Genomic DNA, 20,529 nt, shown 5'->3' with positions numbered 1-20,529 from the left:
CTATATCATGAGTGGGATAATTCTTTTCGTATTCTTTCAATTTTCTAGAGGCATATGCTACTACTCTGCCCTTCTACATCAATACACATCCAAGCCCCCTCAAAAACGCGTCACAATATATCACCTAACCATCACCTCCTAATGGAATAGTCAATACAGGTGTTGTGACGAGCCTCTATTTCAATTCCTGGAAGCTCTGATCACAAATTTCGTCCCATTCAAACATGTCATTCTTTCTAGTTAGCCATGTAAAAGGCCCTAACAATGCTGAAAATCCCTCTACAAACTAATGGTAATAACTTACCAATATGTTATCAATGAAAACCACAACGAACTGGTCTAAATACTGGTGAAAGATTTTATTCATCAAATCCATGAATACACCAGGAGCATTTGTCAGATCAAATGAAATAACTAGAAATTCATAATGTCCATACCTAGTCCTGAAAGTTGCCTTTGAAATATCTTTAGTTTTAACTTTCACCTAGTGATAACCTAACCTGAGGTCAATCTTGGAATAGACTCGTGTACACTGAAGCTAATCAAATAAGTCGTCTATACGGGGTAGAGGATACCTGTTCTTAATTGTTACTTTATTTATTTCTCTATAATCTATACACATCCTCATAGACTCGTTTTTCTTCTTCACAAATAAAACTAGAGCTCCCCGGGGCGATACACTAGGTCTGATGAACCCTTCATTGGCGATACACTAGGTCTGATAAACCCTTCATTCAATAAATCATGCAACTAATCCTTTAATTCTCCCAATTCTACTAGAGCCATTTGGTAAAGAGCTTTAAAGATCACCGCCGTCCCTAGAAGCAAGTCGATGGTAAAATCTATCTCACGGTCATCAAGCAACCCAAGTATTTCCCTTGGAAAAAACATCTAAAAACTTCTTAACCACTAGAATATCCTACACTAACTGTGGCAAGGTGCACACACGTGATCCTACGAATCGGAATTCCTACTCACTTAGGGATCGAAAGATTACTTCTCTTTAATAGCAACAATGCTAGCATAATTAACTGCCAGCCAATCCATGCCTACTCCCCATAAGCCTAACACCACAAGGTTGGCTAATAATATTTTATCCTAAATGCCCACTAGATAATAATAATAATAATAATAATAATAATAATAATAATAAGTATCCTTCTACAGCCTATTGCTAATCCAGTCAGCGAAATTACTAACAGCTCTACATTTAACAACTATGTCTCAATCCCAAATAATTAAACATATACCAATAATACGAACGAATGAGTGGTACCTAAGTCAAATTAAAAACAATAGCTTATATGGTAAAACAATAATAGTACCTGACACAATGTCTCCAACAGCCTCAGTGTCTCTCAGTGCCAATGGGTAAACCCATGCCTGACCAGTATTTCGCTGCTAACCTCCATGGGGTGCCTGAGTATTACATCAAAGTTGTTTGGGAACGGATGCTATAATATGCTAGCGCACGACATACTCGTGCTATATGACCCAGTCTACCACATCGGTAGCAAACATTCTTCCCTACTCGGCATTCTCCTATATGTCTTTTCCAACATGTTATGCAAATAGGATAGGTCTGCCCGCCTTGAACCTCACAGCTCCCTGTCTTCTGCCTCTGACCACCGCTAGGTCCATCTCTCCTCCTGGGACCTCGGCTAGGTCCCGCTAAAAGCCAGGAAGCGTAGGCCTCTTCTTCTGATTCAATTCAATAAACTCCTCCACCCGAGCATCTTGAATAGAAGGGAAAATGTATTGCTCACAAAAAGTTTCTTTAAAATGATTCCAAGTTAAGGTCACCGATACCAGCTTTTGCTCCTCAAGTATCTTCGCCGAAATCCACCAATGTTTGACCTCCCTATTCATCTTAAAAATAGCATACAACACCTTCGATTTGTCTATACAGTGAAGTCTTGCCAATATACCCTCCATCTCTTGGATCGACCCTTTCGCAGTAATTGCATCAGGCCTTCCTGTAAAAGTTAGGGGATTCATACAAGTAAATTGCTTGATAAAGCAGCCCGAATCAATTGGTGACCAATACTGTCCCCCAGGATTCCACACGATTCCAGTCATATCTTGTTAACCTATACTACACAGCATCTGTTTAGAGTAGCCACCACCAATGCTAAAAGCCCCTACATTGCCACTACCTCTAGCATTCATGTTGCCACTACTAGGGTTCATCCTGAAAAGGCAATAAACATGACTTAGGGACCCTATTCCTATAATTTACGTATCTAATCAAAACTTATATTTTCCCTTCTATCTTGACATCCTTATCTTACTTCAAGATTCAATTCTACACTTCAGAAACACAACCCGACAATAATTTACTATAACTTTCTTGAAATTGTCACCTCGGGAAAGACACTGAAACTACCATGGAAGTCCTGCGTCTAAACTGCAGAACAAAACCTCAAATCCTTTCTCCAATACTCTGGCATTGTTTTCACTACACTCTAGAGTCTACAGAACCTAGCAACCTATGCTTTGATACCAAACTGTAACGACCTGCCTATTTCTCTATATATATATATATTTTTTCTTTTCCACATAATAACATACATAACAATCCTACTAAATTGTCATAGTCGTGCTCAACCTGGATCCATGGGTACTAAGGATATATCTGTCAAATAACTCTGATACCTAAGTAGCGGGAAACATAAAATTACATACATGTCATAAACACCAGAAACTATACCAGAGTTTTACTAAATCTTTCATATACATATGCATACATCCCAAAAAGACCAAAAAGTATCCTAGGGTCATAATCCAAAAATCTATCTGACCCTAGCTCACCCACTTACCCTACAGATAGGGTAGCTCAGTCCACTTCTACTATAGCGGGGCTCTATCCGCCCTCCTACCTGGGTTTCCTAAAATGTTTATAATGCTGGGGTAAGACACCTCTCAGTAAAGGAGATAAACTAATATCAGTGTATGAAAATATGAATATTTTTTGTGATATACATATAAACAGTACATAATTCATAGCTGGTATAAACAGTTATATCATATCTGAGTAAAACATGATTTAACATAACATAGTTTAACGTACTAAATTTTTGTACTACAAAATCATTTTATATAACCATATCATACTTGAATTATTACCCAGGATAAATAGTTAGTTAGCTATTGTCATATCTAACCCCCACACATGATAGGGTTGTGCGGCCCAAAGGCGGGACCTAGCAATGGTTGGCTGACCATGCTAAGTCAAACATAAGTGTGTAAGTACAATAGGTTGTTCCACTTGTGCCTGACTGCCAGGGGAACTATGACACTCCCATAAAGTCACATCGACTGCCATCTCCCACACTCTATATAAGATGTATGGTAGCACTAACATATTAATAATCGTGAACATATAGCTACGGTACCATGCTTCATAAAACTGAACTAAGTTATCTGGGTTTTGATAACATACAATACATTCCATATTAAAATATAGTTGTTTCGTATTTCAGAGTAATATTTGACATAATCATATTTCATTATTTCTTACATATCATACGTAATCATGACATCAACGCCGGCATAATTCATAACGTAAAAATAACGACATTTATGCTGGCATATTCCATAATATAATAAACATACATTCTTACACTAGTTAACATAATCTTTAAAAACATAGTTCTTGTACTGTTTTTAGGGTTTTCCTGAAAACTGCTATAACATACTTATTTGGGAAAACTCATAATATTTCAGTATAGCATAATTTTCATGGAAATATTATACTCATGCCACACAAATGTACATAACCTTATAAACTCATAATTTATTCTGAAATCATATTTCTATATAAAATGTGTTAAAATCATTTTCTTGTTCAACAGCAGTATTCCCAAACATGGTTCTATATCATACATATTTTTCTAAAAATAAATGTTGTTTAATTCGTAATAATTTCATGAAAAATACTGACTTAATTTATCCCCTTACTTGACTTACTAAGAAGCTCACAAAATATTCCAAACCTATAGCCGTGTGATCCTCAACTCAACACCCTGAAATTGCATTTTTCCCAACAAAACTTTAGTATTATTCTATCTAAAGCATTTTTCTCAGTCCAGAAATACCAAATACCTTATAAAACTCAAAATAACCAACTTACTCAGATTTTGTAATGGTGCTCAAGTTGGCCTAACCAATGAACTACTTCAGCAGACTTGAAGAGAATCTTCCCAAGAGTAGCATGACAGCTTCCGATCGTCGAACTGGTGAAGGACAAAGCCGAAAATGAAGAGAGAAGGAGGGGGAGATGAAACCGAGAGAGAGAGAGAGAGAGAGAGAGAGAGAGAGAGACACACACACACACACACACACTTGCATGCAAATTTTTTTGCTGAAACCCTGAGCTTTGGATATTTATAAAAAATAGATTCGTCGACGAATTCATGAAGGGAGTTCGTCGACGAATACTTACTCCTCATCAACGAATTTTAGGCCTTGAAAAATAGCCCTCTCAATAAGTTCTCGTCAATGAGACATGCGTCCATGTCAATGAGCCCAAGAAGCTTGTTCGTCGATGAGCACTCTACACTTGTCGACGAGACCCATCTGAATCCCTTTTTAAAATTCATTTTCTCTCATTCCTTTTATTATTTAATTACTATAATTCTTTGGGTCTTTACATTAGGCACAGTAGAGATGCCACCTTGAAGTATGATTGAGTGCATAAACTAAGGGGAAGCTACTTAACTTAGAAACCTACAACTCTTAAAATTTAAACATTCTCTCACATCAATTATCAATATACTTCATACTTTGTGAGATCACTTTTGTTATCCGTTTCGCACTGCATGACTATACTATCTTTTGGATGTTGGAAGTAATATACTTATTGTATAAACTACTTTGATTCCTAATGGACTGCTTGAGTTGATTAATGTGTAATATTGTAAAATATTTGTTGAAATCAATCAAGCCTTTGATATACAGATTTTTTGGGAAATGCTCCACTTTCAGACGGCATGCTGCTAAATCTTTTTAAAAACTTCCAAATACTATGTCTTGTATTTGAATGACTATTATCCACTGCATGACTATAAGCTTCTATCTAAGGTTATTTTCAAATGATTATATCTTTTCTACTTTAGCCTTTATGTTGATGCCAAAAGAAGGAGAAGTAGGAAAAACTAGGTAAACAATTTGATTGCATGATTAATTATTTGTGTCTTCATTTTCTCATATGCTTGAGCTTTATTATAAATTCCTTTATGCATATTCTCAGGGGGAGCCTTTCATGGTTACACCCATTCTTACTTAAAGTATTTGTCATCATCAAAAAGGGGGAGAATGTTGAACTTATAGGTCATATCCCGTTTTGATTATGAAAAATATCTTTGTATCTTACCTATACCCTGAGTTTGTGTGCAGGACCATTCTTAGCATGAAATGGCAAAGATTTAGATTAGGTCATAAAGAACTCAATGCTCACATCATATAGTGGCGTTTGGAGAAGCAAAGGAAATGAAGACCAAATATTTTCATTTGTATTTGTTGTTTAATTCATTTGGGTCTGTAATATGGTATTTAATAATTAATGCATCGCATGCATGATAGGTTTAATAAGCTCAATGAACATATATTGAATTTAGGTCCCCATAAATACTTCATGGAAAATCCCATATAACTTAAAAGTTATACCATTATTAACAACGGCGAATTCTAATAAAAATCCACACCTAAATTGAACTTTGAAAAGGCTTCAGCCGACCGAACATAGGGCGTTAAAAATGCCATGGTCGATCAAATTGGTAAAAAGTTAATACTTTGACTTGGCTCAGGCAACCGGTCCAGAATTGAATGTACTATCCACAGTCGACTGAACCTGAATGCTAACACTTTTTACCACCCCCGACCACCTGAACTTATAGTTCAAAATCTCCCCGGGCGACCAAATTGTGAGGTTCGGCAAACCAAACCACTTACCAGGCAACCGAAAGCACGAACGATTGGGAAATCACCTAAGCTCAGCCAACCGGTTCTCCCCAGAGTCACCCAAACCCAAAAATAGTTGTGTCTATTCGGGCAACGGGCCCTAAGGACTGGGTGATCAAAACTCTCGGGTTGCCAAAAAATAACCATAGTAATTGAGTTTAAAACTCAATTAAACATTTTCAAAAATACCAAATGAGTCCCCAATGGTTATCTTTTTGTCAAAAGCTTTCATTTGGAAAAATTAGCAATAAATTAAGACTTTGATTAGCAAACAAAATCTTTGAAATTTCTGGAGCCATTTTTTTCCCATAAAAGCTTAAAAACTCCACTCTTACACATTCCTCTTGCAAAATTCCTTTGGTGAGAGTATCTTGAGATCATCCATACTGTTATTATAAGATTACACTCATATTCTTTAATTGAGATTGATTTTTATTGACAGTAAGCTTGAGTCTTCCCTTGTGATTTTATTTATAAGTCTTCTTTGGGAAAACTCTCTAAGGCTTGTGAGTCTTGCATTCTTGTTGCAAGATTTAAGGGCTTGTATTGTGCTATTGTGAATAACATTTTTAACAAGCTAAATCCAAATATCTCTCATACTTATTTGAAAAATTATTTTTGAGATATTTGCTTGTGCTCTTGAGATCTTTGAGTTTGCAACTTGTGATTGGTACATAGATACATATCTTGACTCAAAGATTCAATCATAACACACTCTCACATATTACTAGATATATTGACATTATCTTGAGAGTTGTTATATTGAACTTCATTAAGCTTATAAATCTTATCATATTGAAGTGCATTGATTGTTTTGGTACATACTTGCTTATTGGAGAAGCATTGATATTGTACACAAAATTTGTATTGCTTATATGTTGTATTTCAGGCATGGCCTAAGGGGGTGTTGATCTAGCCCATAAGGATTGTTTGTAAATGTTGGGATCAGCCCTCTTAATCTGACCTAGGGTTTCCCTTGCCCAGTAAGGAAAGGGTGTTGTAGTCGATGTCGCTCCACCCGTAAGTGAGCTTTAGTGAAATTCTCGGGCTTGTGAGCTAGAGGTGGGGATGTAGGCACATTTGTCGAACCTCGATAACACATCTGGTGTCATCTTTACTTTATCTACTCTATTGTATTATGCTTGCTTGTTTAATTTAATTGGTGTAATTAATTTCAGTTGCATCTATTGGTTTATTTTGTATATGCTCCAGATTGACTCTTTGTGAAATACTGTTGTTGGATAGTTGACCTAGGCAAAAAAATTTCAAATATCCAATTCACCCCCCTCTTTTACACTAAAGTCAACAATATTGTACAGAAACAACCTAGAAGAGTACTGTATCATTTAGCCCTCTCATAGGATATCTCGCAGTCACTCGCAATAAATAGTGGTTTGGATCAATGTGCAGACATTTGTATATCTTATCATGCATTTTGTTTAATTTTGTGCCAATTTGAATAGCTCTAACTGGCTGAGTACTTCCCCCCCCCCCCCCATGTACAATAGGATAGTTACCGAAACACTGCTTAAAGCTTCCTACCATTTAGAGAAATAATCTTGAAATGATAAAGACTTACGAGAAATAGAAAATTGTGTCTTTCATAATTCGCTTAATTATAATCTATCGTCTTACATAGGAACATAATTATAATTGTTGTCAATTGGGCATAATTTTTGTGAAAATAATAATAATTCTATTAGTTGGAAATTTTGATTGAAATTGTTGATTTAACTACTAATAGTATTAATAATTTAAATCAATAATCAATACTCCTAGTCCCAACAAGGAATATTTTAACACACGGAAGCTAAATTCGTCGAACCTCCCCTTTTCGCTTCCTCGTTCACTTTATTTGAAAATCTTTCAATTTATGTATGTCATTTGATTCTTAAGAATGAAGTACAATCTGGATGATTACATTCTCAAGGAAGTTAGAAGTTGGAGGCAAACGACTAGCTTTGGGTGGGTTAAGAAAAATGATTGCTTTTTTATTCTTTCATAAGTTGGCTACATTGCTAGAGAAAATAATGCATGATTGGTGATACATGGAGGTGGATGAGGGGTTGCATCTTTAGTGCATATAGCATTTAAATTGGAAAACTCAAACTAAGTAATTCTCTAGCAATTTATTAAAATTTATTCTCTATTCTTTCAAGTTTACAAGTCATAGAAATTATGAAAAAAAAAATATGACAGAACATAACAAACACACACCATTCAATGAATACATAATTTTATGGTTAAGTATATGACAGATGACAGTTATTTCATTTTCAACATTTATATAAAAATTTATATTTAAAAAAATGTCTAAGGCAAAGGAGGACTGCATAGCGGTGAGTGCATAAGGAGGAGAGCATGATTACTAAAAATATTGGGTCCACTAAGGTAATAGAGAATCCAAAAGGAAAACACAACAATTATAAAATATATACGAATATAAATTGAGAATACTAAAATAAAAAATTGATTATATTAATTTTATTTAATTACTATATATTGGAATTCACTTTTTAATGCTTCAATAATAATTCTATTGTGCATGGCAATAAAAAAAATAACTTTTCAAATTATTAAGTACTTTTTTCAAAAATTAAAAAAGCTTCTGAATATGTTTAATATTTTTATTTTAATTACTTTACATTTAATTTGTCATTTTATATCGGTTATAGTTAATGATTATGTATAAAAATTGAATAATTTAACACAAAAAATTAATTTTGAATATTAAAACATAACAACTAAAAACCATAAATTTTGATTATACTTAAAAAAAATGACACCAAAAATAGAAAACTAAAAACGCAAACAAACATACTGTTTATTATTTTCATTTTAATTATTTTATAATTAATTTGTCATTTTATTTCAATTATAGTTAGTAATTGTGTATAAAATTGAATAATTTAACACAAAAATTCAATTTTGAATATTAAAACATAACAACTAAAAACTATAAATTTTGATTATTCTTAAAAAATTGACTGCAAAATAAAAAATTAAAAACAAAAACAAACATGTTGTTTAATATTTTTATTTTAATTATTTTATAGTTAATTTGTAATTTTTTATTTAAATTATAGTTAATAATTGTGTATCAAATTGAATAATTTAACACAAAAAATCAATTTTTGAATATTAAAACATAGCAACTAAAAACCATAAATTTTGATTCTTCTTAAAAAATTGACTGCAAAAATAAAAAATTAAAAACACAAACAAACATGTTGTTTAATATTTTTATTTTAATTATTTTATAATTAATTTATCATTTTATTTCAATTATAGTTAATAATTATGCTCAAAATTGAATAATTTAACATAAAAATTTATTTTTGATTATTAAAACATAACAACTAAAAACCATAAATTTTGATTCTTCTTAAAAAAATGACTACAAAAATTAAAAATTCAAAACACAAACAAACATGTTGTTGTAATAAAAATTGCTCATATGGCAGAGGCAGTGTGCTCTCTCCTGGCAGGTCCCGAGTTCAAGTGTCACGAATGGATGCGGCTCCTGTTGCTGAAGGTGTGGTGGACTGCGTCTGTGTTGGACGGCTGCTACCTGAGTTAGGTGAGATCAAACCCTGGTTTACTAGCGAAGAGGAGTGAGGGTCTTTTGTAACCTCTAGAGTTGGTGCCGCTCATGAAGGTCCGAAGGATCGGCTTGAAAATGGAGTCTCTAGGTTATTAAATAAATAAATAAAAGATTAAAGACGCAAATGATATAATATAATTTTAGGATATCAAACACAAAATTTCATATGCATTTATCATTTATTCAAATAAATTTAATATGCATTCATCATTTATACATGAAAAATTTAAATATGAAAAAGAGAAAAAACTCTACCTCAATTTGGGGATTTCACAATGATGCTTTAACTTACCAAATTAAATTCAGTATAACGTAATTTAAGATACAAAATACCAATTTTTACAACAAACTAATAAAAAACTTCAATTCAAATTTCATAATTTCAACTCAAATTGCAAACTACAAGAATTAGGTTTAAAACAACATGATGTGAGAAAACATACCTCATTTTCGTTCTTTATATACTACTTCTCCAGCATTCACTTGTACCTTATGGTAGAATGTTCGGATCATACAATCCAAATGCAACATTCACCTATAAAATGTCGTCAACCTTAGTTTGTCTCTCAACTCTTTTCACTCTCTGCCTTTTGCGAAGTGCAGATAGAGGAAAGAGGAAGACGAGATTTAAGTGAGTAAAAAACGCTATTTGTGATAGCATTTTTTGATTGCCGCCCAAATTTAACAATGTTATACTATCCACTGTTTTTTGGAATGAATCAATATGGAAAATAAAATTCTAGCCGAACGGTTGTCAAATAATATTAATTAAAATAAAATTAAAATTGGAAAAGAAAACTCTCCATGGGAGGACCCATATTTATACATTGTGAATGAGGTCCATTTCCGTGTGGACTTTTTGTGGTCCACCCCACCCCACAATCAAATCATCATTTCCTGAAGCGGAAGTTAAATCACCGCTTGTGGAAGCAGACTTGATGAGATCGAACGGCCCACCTGAAAAGGAGAGTGTTGAAGCGACGGCTAGGGCTGTGAGGCCCCACCTTATCGCGTGAACAGGTGAACCGTGTGATCATGCCCATGAAATTAACTAATCGAGTTTTTTGGTGGGGGTGCGGGGGGCTGATCCCGCACGAGCGCTCCGTGATTGTGCGTGACGCATACCAGGCTTAAAAATGCGATGAAGAGATATGCGTTAGGCCCACCGTCGCTAATGATGATCGCAAAACGCGACTTGTATCAGATCTCGCCTTGACTTTTCGGCGGTGGGATTGGACGCAGCGCCGTAGAGAAAATGCTCGAAGACGCGGACCCGCGCTGATACAATAGATGCCCGTGAATGAGCAGCATGGAATCTCATTGCTGCAACCGAATGACACTCTGCCACGTGCAATAGGAGGTCCAGAAATTTTATTCAACTGCTAAAAAATGTCCGTGCGATTGCGGAATAATACACTTAGAAAATATAAAAATCAAAAATCAAACACGTATGAAATAAATTTCAAAAGAAAGATTAAAAATTTGAATTATATGATTAAGTCTATTTTCAGGAGAATAAAAATTATTTAATAATAATAAACGAATTTGAATTTTAAATTTTAAATATGGACACTAATTATGAGAAAATCTAAATTTTAAAATCAATCATAAGAATATAAAATTATAACAGTATATCATTTTAACATGCAACAAAATGGAACTTGAATATAAATATTATAATATTATTATTAGTGAATGTGCATAGAAAAAAAATATATTTAGAATATATTATTTTATTAAACATTGTCTCACGAAATACAAACAATATTTAGGTATAACTTTTTTCTGTGGTTTTAGTGAGATTACTTATCATATATATGTATTTCGATAATTAATTTTAATAATAATATCATAATTTAACACATTATTTTATATTATTTGTTCAACATAATTGACAAATATTATTAAATTTATATGAATAATATAATATTATAAAATTACACGTAGTACGTGAAACTTTAAAAATATTATGCACATGTTCATACGATATATATTTATTTGCGGCGGAATAATTTAAATATAAAATTGATTTGAAAAAATAAAATACATATCGTTAGTTTTGGTATATTCTCAAGAGGGAGGGTGAATTAGAATTTTTTTTTTGTAAGTGTCTGATTAATTTTCATTTCTATCAGTAAACAAGTGATACATTGTAAGTCTGCAAGTTAAGAAAACATATTTTTGACAAACTTTCAAAGCTTGGTCATTTGTATGCATATATTTATAATTTTCATTGTAAAAGGATATATAATTTTAAATATCTAATTTATTGATGATTCAAACTTAAAAATATTTGTTATCTGTAAGTTAAATTGTAAAACAAGGTAAATGTTCAAGAGGTTGAATGTATTCTTAAGTACTATTATTCAATTGTTTGATTTACTATTAATAATCTAGCCATCGTTAAGTGTTTTGAGTAGTGGTAAGTTTCAAAAGAATAATAATTTTATTTATTATGTCATATAAGTACATTTAATATTTTAAAACCATCAATGACATAAATTTATAATTTAATTTTTGTAATCGATAATATTAATCGAATATAAATTTTTTTAACTGCTAATAATTGAATTAAAAGTTTTTTGTAACTACCAACATAAATTGACATCTAACATTCCTATTAATTTTTTTATTTTATTAATCATATTTATTAGTTTGAAACTAATCCATAATTAAAATGATTAATATGTTAAAATTGCCCTTTAAATTTTTAGTTTAATTTTCCAACTATGCCTAATGATAATTTGGTGTATTCCCAAGAGGGGGGATGAATTGGGTATTTAAAAATTATCGCCTAGGTCAATCAGTTTAACAGCAGTGTTACTTAACCCAGGGTTTGTCTATACAATTATAAACCTAATCATTCATAACAGTAAAATCTAAACATTCATGTGCTGGAATTTAAAATGCAGAAATTAAAAGCACGCACAAGAAATATTATCGAGGTTCGGTCAACTGTGCCTATGTCTCCGCCTTTAACTTACAAGCCCAAGGATTCCACTAAAACTCACTTAACGGGTGGAACGACATCAATTACAACTAGGTCAATTAATAGGACTGACCTCAACCAACATGTCTTACTAGGATAATGTACCTACCTTTCCTAATCGGGTCTAAGTTAGTCCGAGACTATTCAACAGAGCTAGTCTCCCTCTTCAGGATCACGTTTGGAATACAATCAAAATGAATTTACGTACACGAAAATGTGATTCTCAACTAACCAGGTATGTACTATAATACGCACAGTATACTCAATCAACCCCACATCAATAATATAAGAAATGTAAGCTCAGTGATGTAATTTTATGCAAGTAGCACTCAACAAGGTATTATCACTAATATGATTAATAGTGTTATAATCAAACTATTTCTTTGAAATAGTATATATCAAATCTCAATAATAAATCAGGGTTTCAAAGATGCTGCAAATATTCAAAACAACTCAAAATATTTTCTTCAAGGAAGTAGGCTCAAGAGTTATTTGAAAAACAAAATGGTAGCTTGTTAAAAATATTTTGCACAACAAAATCAAGTTATAGGAATTTTTACAATGACAATGCAAAGATCCTTAAGTTAAAGAGTTTTTTTTTTCCAACACTAGATTTTGTTGACCTTATAGGTCATGTCCGATTTTGATTATGACAAATACTCATAATATCTAATGAGTATATGAGATTATGTGTAGGAACCTCAATCGTCAAGATCAAGATGCACGTAAAGTAAATGAAGCTTGATGACCAATTTATATTTATGATTATAATATATGTTTCTCCTGCGTAATTGGTCTGTAATAGTAAATTAGAGTCTTTGGTTTGTAATAAGCACACATATTACATGCATGGTCTATTACGTAAGCTCAAACTAAGAATAACTAAAAATAACCTTAGGATTTACCCTTCGGTCGACCGACACCGGATTTTTTCGGTGTCTTCAAAAGGACCCAAAAATGACCCTTGGACACTCACCTTTGAACTCATAAATGTTAGACATTTGAATAGGATGAAAGTATATTGAATCAGCACCGAAATACACACTTTGTGCACTTTGGTCGACTGACCTTGGCAGTTCATTCTGCCTTGGTCGACCGAAATCGGTTTGGGTTAACATTTTGACCTCAGCCTGGTCGACCGAAACATTGTAGTTCAAACCCCCCGGTCGACCGACACCTCCTGAGGTCAACATTTTGACCACCTGGTCAATCGAGCCCAAATTGCAATGTAATTGTTTGGTTGACCGAGGGTCCTCGGGAGAAATTTTAACTGTCAGTTCGACTAAATCACCTAGTGCAAATCTTCTTGGTCGACCGAACCTCGATAAAATGGAAAAATCGCCTCGAACATGTACGTCCGGTCAACCGAGTCCCCAGTTCAAAAATGTCCTAGTCGACCGAGCCATATGAACTTCAGTCGACCGAAATGGTTTTGGTTGATCGGGTCTCTCGGGTTGCGCTGAATTTTTTTACCATGGTTAATTTTTTAAACAGAGTTAAAATAATTAAAAGGTTATTAATCTTTTCTAATAATCCCAAACATGTTCCCAATAGTTATAATTCTTGGGGTGTCTATATATACTCCTTCATTCGAGAAAATTAGTAACAAAATTAGAAATAAAAAGTGAAAAATTTCTCTTAAGCCAAAAATATTCCTACTGCTCATACTCTCTCTAAAATCACTCAAACTTACCTTCAAAGAAACCCTTATCTAGTATTGAGATTTGACATATCTAGTTTCAAAGAAATAGCTTGTTAGAACACTTTTGAGCATATTTGTAATTATTCCTTGTTGAGTGTTGATTGCACACATAGAGCACCAAGCTTATAGTTTATACATGTTGAGGTGCATTCATTATTGCATGTGCTGAGTTGGTACATAATCTTCTTGTTTAGAAGCACTTTGATTGTACGCTAAATTTTATACATATTGTTGTATTTCCACGCGTGGCCTGAGGGGGCTGTAATATAGCCTGGTAAGGATTGTGTAAAGGTCGGGGTCAACCTTGTGAATTTGACCTAGGGCCTTCTCCGCCCCGCAATGAGAGTTTGTAAATGTTGAGGTTTGCCCTGTGCTAATTGACCTGGTTGTATTAGGCACCGCTCCACCCGTTAAGTGAGCCATTAGTGGAATCCTTGGACTTACAAGCTCGAGGCAGGGACGTAGGCACAATTGGCCGAACCTCGATAACATATCATGTGTCTATTTATATTTCTGCACTTTATATTTACCGCACATGTATGTTATAGTGTGAATGATGTGCATGATTTGAATTTCCACATATTATATTTATCTGTGCATTTGGGATTGTATAGAAAGACCCTAGGTTATGACAATCTGCTAACATCTGGTTTAACCTAGGAATAAGTTTTAGAATTTTAATTCACCCCCCTCTTGGGAATACACCAAAGCTAACAAATTGGGTTACTAAAATTTCTTTATATCTTCTTTAATTGATTCTTTTTCAACTTGTTTTAAGTTCAGCAACCACACATACAAAATTGATTTTCAATCACAAGTTCAGTGGATATTTATTTAGTTATAAACCTTTATGAATGAATATACCAATTTGAATATCTCTTTCACCAATTTAATTCAATTCAACCAAGATAACCAAAACACAATTCACAATATAGAATGAATTCAACAATGTTTCAAAGATTCAGCACTTGAGCAACTCAAAGTAGAGTTTAAGTACATAGCTGATAAAATCCCTGTATTAGTGAACTTGATTTGTTTATATGAAACACAATGTAAATTTCCAACACTCTTCCAAAAACTTAGAATTTAAATAAATTTTCAATTAATAAGTTTTGGGTGTTGACCAATCAACGTACTCCTTTATGGTTTTTGCAATTTGTATTGATCAACCAACATACTCCCTTTTTAGTTTTTGTAATCTCAAAGTCAAATTAATCTTTGGTTTATTTAATATTCAATCCACGTAATTATTATGAACAATACATTAAAATCTAACCACACAGTGTATATGAACAAAAAATTAAATGAGAGTAGGGAAGAGAGTGAGACGCGAGTTTTACGAGGTTCAACTATACCATCCTACATCCTCGCCTTAGGCACACCACCTAAGGATTCCACTATAACACTCCTTTATGGGTAGAAGCAACCTTACACACTCCTTTGCGGGTAGGAGCAGCCTTTACAAATCTCTCCTTCAATAGGCTAGAGTTTGCCTCTCCAAACGATACCCCACGCTTCGTTTAACAACGATTCGAAGACTTGAACCGTCTACAAAATAAGAAACAAATTTGGTGTACAAAGACACTCTCAACAAGAGCTGATTAGTACATCAATTAAGCACTACAATATACTTCAATTCAAAATAACAATTGAAAAAATTTGAAGCCTTAGAAGTATATCATCGTGAGCTTTCTTTCTATAATGAAAGAATTTAGAGTAGGCTCAGAAATTTTGTGAGAGATTAACTGAAAAACTCAGTAAGGAACTTCAGAGATTTTGAGAGCAAGATAGCTTTGAATGCTGTGTATTTGCTTGGTGTATTGAACCCATAGCCTTGAGGCGGGGGGTATTTATAAATGTTTAAACAAGAGTATTTCATGTTCCCCAAGTGACTTGGACTGTTTCTCAAGTTTTCATAACATTTAGAATTCAAAAAATTAAATTTGAAAACTTCCCGTTATATTTAAAATTTGAGATCTCGAAGAGTCAATTGACTGGGAATAAAGAGTTAGTCGCTTGGATTCATTAAAACATTGAAAATTTCAAACTCTGCAAGGAGTCAGTCGATTGAGTCACCTGAGTCCTCTCGGGTTGTCTCAAAATCAGTTTATTTATTTGTCAGTCGCCTGGATTAACTTTGTTAGTCGCTTGGAAAGACCAAAAATCTTCTTTACTCTTTTGCTTTCCCCAAAATAATTTAAGACTTTTGAAAAATATTTTCAAGGTTTTTCAAAACTTGGTCCCTAAGTCAATGAGTTTCCTAGTGAGTTTCAAATTCAATCAAATTATCCTTTGAATGAAGTACTTACATAGAGTCTATCTTAAGATTTAATTTTATTCTAAGCTTGGAGTCTTCATGCTTGTTATTTGTGTAGTCCATCTTGCCTCTGAAATTAAATTCTATAAGCTTCCATCAATTCTCTATGCTCTCATCAAGGTGTCTTTGGAATATGTTCTTTGAGCTTTCATTTCTTTTTCATGTATTCTTGCAATGAGCTTTGTGATAACTTTGAAATTGAACATAAACACTTGATTCCTAAAGTATCACCACTTTAAAAAAAAAACATGTTAAATTATCTTTTATTTGTTATCATCAAAACAAAATTAGTAAGTCATGTTAGGCTAACAATCTCCCCCTTTTTTATGATGACAAATAAGGAGTAAAAGTGAGTGAACCTTGAAAAGACTACCCCTTACAATAAGCATATTTTTAACAATCTTTTGGAAGTACAATAATCATTCAATATTATCAACTTCAGTTTTATGACAGTTCATATTGCAATATGTTATTTTATATTCAACATATTTCATATATCAACATTTCAGCATATATCAACATTTCATCATATTCATCATATATTTTACTCTCAATTTTGCTCAAACCTTCTGTCCCTTTTGATATGAATCAAAAAGAGAAATGAAAATAACAAGGCAAAGTCCAAAGTAAACACAAATGCATATACAAAAAGAATGGAAATACAATTCGAAACAAAAACAAACTTGTTGACTTTTTGAGTATGATCTCTGTTTTGATAATAACAAACCACAGTATCCCACTTGTGTAACTGAGTGTGAACAGGTTTATATTTCTGTAAGCACAAGTGATAAATGCAAATTGGAAGTCGTAAAGAGCACCGAGAAGAACACCAATCGACATATTCCATGGAGCATTTGAGGAGCAGAAGACACGAAGACTTTATTTATTTTCTAGGTTGTAATAGTAATTATGGTTGAATGTGCATGCATCTTACATGATTTAAAATTGAAGCTCTACCTGACCTTAGATTGACCATAGGACCACCAAATAACATGAAAAACTCTTTTCATAAAATGCCTAACTTATACAAAGGTTTTTAAATGGTTTTAAAGTTAAAAGAAAGCAAAAACTAAATTTTTCAAATGGGTCGGTCAACCGGCCAATCGACGGAATGTTAAAAATGAGCAATTTTATCACTTAATTAGATCTTATATCAAACCATGTTCAACATTAAAATTGTGTAATTTTCCCATAGCTTGAGTTTGATATCAAGAACGTCCAAATTGGAGTTACACAGGAAAAGTTATGGCCAAAACACTGAAACAAAAACTCCCTTCATGTTTCTTTCGTCTCATGGATGGACATTTTTATAAAAAAAAATATCATTATCTTAAAATATGTTTAACATGAAAGTTGTGGTATTTTCTCTTACCTTTCTATTTATATCAAAAAAATCTAATTTAGAGTTGTATAGAAAAAGTTATGGTCAAAACATTGAACAGTGTCTGTGCAGAAAAGTAGAGGCTGATCGACCGAACCTTCACTACGGTCGACCGAAACTCGTTGATTTCAAGCCTCGATCAACCATACCTTGTGCCTGGTCGACCGAACTTCTCGGGAAAGTGTCCCAATGGCCAAAAAATGGCTACTTTTCAAAATAAAAATATATTTTAAGGTCCCAATGGCTATATAACGGTCACAAGGGGTTTTTGCCTATAAATACAACCCCAAAACACTTGAAAATTATTGAAGAATCCCTTTGTTAATTTAGTTTATCATTCTTTGATTCTTCCACACTTATATACCCCATTTTTTCTTTAAATTCTCATTTTTCTCCTACTCTTCTTTTATTTGAAAATCATTTTGGGAGAAAATATTCTTGGGGATTTTATGTGAAGAGGCTTGAGCATATATCATATACATATATACTGTTTGATGGCATTCTTCTTTCATTTGTGATATATTTTCAAAGATTAAAATGTCTCCTATTCTCTTTTTTTGAAAACCATTTTTGGGGAAAATATTTTTGGGGTTATATTTGAAGAGGCTTAAGCATATAACATTCTCTATATGTATATTGCTTGAAGGCCTTTCTATTTTTCATGTTTTCAAAGATTAAATTTCTCCCATATTCTTTTATTTGGAAAAATATTTTTTGGAGAAATTTATTGTGAATAATGTCTTGAAGGCTTGGGCTAATATTCTTGCTCATATATTTTGCTTGAATGCCTTCTTAGGATTAATTTTACTAAGGTCAATCATTTTTAAGAAAACCCTAATATTCTCCTACTCTTATCTTGACATACATTTGTTGGAGAATTTCTTTAGGTTATACAAAGGGGAGCCTTGAGCATATATCAATTTAATATATACTTGCTTGAGAGACTTCTCCTTCTATTTTATAAAGGTCAATCATTTTAGAAAAGAAAATCATTTTCCAAACTCTCAATTTTTACTTGTAAAATATTTTGAGTGAAAACCCATACTCTACATGAGTTTCATTTCAAAATCATATGAGAATGCATATTAGATTTTAATATTGTACATCTCTGCTTGTATTTTAGAAGCATATTTTATATACAAAATGATTTTATTGCAACGGTTTGATTTAGCCCATTAATTAAACTGAGGAGTCTCAGCTCCGCAAGTGAGGCCGGTTCGGTTTAGCCCGTCACTTAAACTGGGGAGTCTTAGCCCCGCAAGTGAGACCGGTTTGGTTAAGCCTAGAATTGAACTGGGGAGTCTCAGCCCTGCAAGTGAGACTAGTTTGGCTCAGTCTAGTAATTGAGCTGGGGTTTTCCTCGCCCCATAAGGAGAGGATGTAAAAGGCTTTTACTCCGTCCAGTTAAGTGAGCAGGTATAGTGGAATCCTTTGGGGTAAGCCCAAGGCGGGGATGTAGTATGAATGTTTTAATTGTTATAAGAATTCAAATGGACAAAATTTTTTAATTGTTATAAGAATTCTGATGCTATATATGCTTTAGTATGAATGTCTCAGATACAGCATATCTGTGTCCATCACACAGTATTGAGTTTTAGGAAATTGATCTTATTCTATGTAATGTATAATCCTAAACTCATAATTGAGCTTAAGCTCATCCTTATATTTGAAAATGTTTGTTATGCCAAATACAATTAATTGAACATATAATTCTTTGGCTACATAATTGAGGGGGAGCAGCATGTTTTGAAAATTCATCCAATATACATTTTTTTTGTATTGTGCTTATCATATACATTGGATGCTTTATATGAGTTGAATACAAATATCCATTTGTGCTAAATGAATATACTCTATGATTGATGGATATTATTTTAAATTTGATCTGATGTGAGCTACATGCCTATGTCCATTCTTATTTAAATGATTATATTTTCTTATGAATGGATAATTTGTTTTAAATAAATGCATATATCCATATTTTGCTTTAAGTTCAATTATATTTGATGGATAACTTATTTGTACTGAATGCCACTATCCATCACTTGCCTAATGATCATATTTTCATATGCATAGTTTATATTCTTTTTTGTTATATTGATTGAACTACCTGATTGCATGCTTAGTCTAGAAGGCCTCCTGCATGGCTGATGTAGTTGATGAGAATTGCATGCTGGTAGTTGAAATAGGTTCTTGCATGCTTAAACTGGACTATTATTTGTTGATTGTGTGAATTTATCTAGTTTTAGGTACATGGTAAAATTGGGAAATATCCGATTTACAGACGGTATGCTGCCAAAATTTTGATTGGATTTTTCCCAAACCAAAACCTTGTGCTAAAGATGATTATGATAAAATTAATGTTAAAACATTTTTGAAATGATGAGTAAAATAAAATAGAAAATTAAAATTCATTCTTGTATAATCATCGAATAACTAGGAGAGCCCAGCTCCATCCCTATAAGAAGCACAAAAATGATCCATATGCATCGTCTTCATTTATTGAATATCGAGGCTCTTGAGAATATCCTAAACATTATATCCAGTGCTTAAAGTTTGATGATTTGATATGAAA

Source organism: Malania oleifera, chromosome 11, assembly GCF_029873635.1.
Source record: "Malania oleifera isolate guangnan ecotype guangnan chromosome 11, ASM2987363v1, whole genome shotgun sequence".
Classification (NCBI taxonomy): Eukaryota; Viridiplantae; Streptophyta; class Magnoliopsida; order Santalales; family Ximeniaceae; genus Malania; species Malania oleifera.
Note: the sequence above shows the minus strand (reverse complement) of the source record.